We start from the raw sequence: 2,198 nt of genomic DNA on the forward strand, positions 1-2,198 counted from the left end.
ACTGCTTCCGCACCTGAAGCAAATGTTGACAGTACTCCTCACCTGCTTGAGTACAAGTGAAACACCTTGGATGGGGGCATGGTACTGGGTAATACTGCTGTGGAGTACAATCTTGGTGAGTTGCTCTTTTGTGTGCTTGGCTCCTCCCTTCCTCAGGTGCAAGCTGTGTGTGTGTGTCTGTATCTATGTGCCTCTTAGGTAGTTAGTAGGTAGGCCACTTCTAAGGTTGCCCTTTCTTTGACGAACCTTTCTGCAGTTCTTGCATGACAACAAAGGTCCAGCACTAAAATAATGAATGCATTTATTAGGGATGAGCAAGTACAGCATTATCTGTATCTGTATCTGTACCCGGAACTGGGCGGGGTTTAACCTGGATGTGGTAACCGGTATGTTATTTTAAGCATGTAATTGATATGGGTTGATCAGAAATTGTTATATTTATTGCTGATTAGAAAACTATTTACAGGAGTAGTACCGAAGTAAAAACAAACCTGAAGCTGAATAAACCCTAAACGTTAACGGAAAAGACAGCAAACCTGAATGACTGAGGGAGAGACAGAGAGCTGTTCTGTGTATGAGTGAGCAGAGCGGGACATAGAAACACATCTCTATGTGTGTAAGGGAGGGGCGCTGTGACTACTAGCCTATCACAGACACAGTCAGCTACCCAATGAGGATTTCAATCCGAGCACAGATATTGACTCGTATTACTCATATAATACTCGTACTCGGCAAAAGTGCTTTATCCGTACCGGATACTCGTTTTAGCCGAGTATCCGGCTCAACTCTAGCATTTATATATCAAACCTGTAACGATTGCGGATTTGGTGTTGTGTTTTGTTTGAGTTTTCATGCCTCATGTGCCTTTAAGTTCCCTGTTCTTTTCCTGTGGTCTGCCCTCTGTCTCCCTCTGTCTGTCTGCCTTGTTCCCTCCTGGTCTGCTCCTCTATGCTCCTCCCCTTCGTTAACCCACCTGGCTTCCTCCCTCCTCTCTCTCCTCACCTGTTCCTCGTCTGGTAATCAGTGTCTGTGTATTTAGTCTGTGGCTGTGTCCAAATTCAGGGGCACCATCCTTCGGAGTGCGTATCTGAAGTGCAATTACGTCACTAAGCCGCGCGAAGCCTGTCCAAATTCAAAGTGTGCTCCAAATGCTCCCCACAAATGCCTCCTTCTTTTGCCTGTTCCTGGAGGACACACCGCTACTATCCTTCGCGGCTACAAATTGCCCAAGATTCATTGCGCGCCTAAAGAGAAGAAAAAAATAGATAAATAATGGCGACCTCAAGTGGCGCAGATCTCGCATTCAAATGTAAGTATTGGGTCTATACTCCGTTTTTAGTCATTTGAGCGTCAAACGCCAGATATGTTAAACTTCAAGGGACCTTAAAACCTCAAAATATCAGTTAAAATACGTTGGTAATGCTCAACTTAATGCCTTTTACTTTCAACCATTAGACGTTCAGAGGTTGACTTATATCGTATTGTGACTGCGGAGATGTTATAGACTCGTTTTACTTCATGTACATAAATGGACCAAGATGAACAGATTTAGATCAGGCTGTGATCCGTGTAAAGTCTAGTTAAACGTTGGAATAAAGAGCTATGTTTATGATTATTATCCTTATGATTATATTATTTCGCTGTATTAGAACTCTTTGGTGTGTTTCACATTTCATCGTGTTTTAGGGAGTAAACAGAGAAGCTTCATCACTGTCCGAAGTCAGAACAACATTTGTTCACAGGGAGAAACATTCCGCCGGCTGGACGGGAGTATGGCTACAATATATAATAATAAATAATAAATAGCCGATTTGTCAGTCCTGATGTCACTTTTTGTAAATCTTTGCATCCCTGTGTCAATGTGATCTTGAGTTTACCTTTTCTCTTGCTTTGAGGAGGGAGGATGAAGAAGGACGCGAGGCTGCAGAGAGGATGGAGAGGCTCTTCTCTGCTCCAGAGGACAATCCTTACATTATTTTTTGTTATTTAGTTAAATGTATGAGTTATTTTTAAATTATTTGTTCATAATTGTTCATTTATATAATTCATGAAATAAAATATTGTTTTATTGTTACACATTGTCTATTCCATTCGGTATTTAAAGCTTAAGTACAATTTATAACAGCAAACGGCATCAAGTGCTACTTTTCAGGGACAACAAGGGATTGAATGTTTTCTTTTATTATTAAGGTCTTAAC

At 41.4% G+C, this 2,198-nt stretch overlaps 1 long non-coding RNA gene across 1 annotated transcript; it reads left to right on the forward strand.

Annotated features, from left to right (window-relative positions):
* The first annotated feature begins 1,268 nt into the window (after positions 1-1,268).
* Positions 1,269-1,915, forward strand: LOC115579189 (uncharacterized). Its single transcript, XR_003983625.1, has 3 exons — positions 1,269-1,309; positions 1,687-1,770; positions 1,896-1,915. It is a non-coding gene; the product is annotated as an uncharacterized LOC115579189 (long non-coding RNA).
* The last annotated feature ends 283 nt before the right edge of the window (positions 1,916-2,198 follow it).

Source organism: Sparus aurata, chromosome 3 (assembly GCF_900880675.1).
Source record: "Sparus aurata chromosome 3, fSpaAur1.1, whole genome shotgun sequence".
In the NCBI taxonomy this organism is placed as follows: Eukaryota; Metazoa; Chordata; class Actinopteri; order Spariformes; family Sparidae; genus Sparus; species Sparus aurata.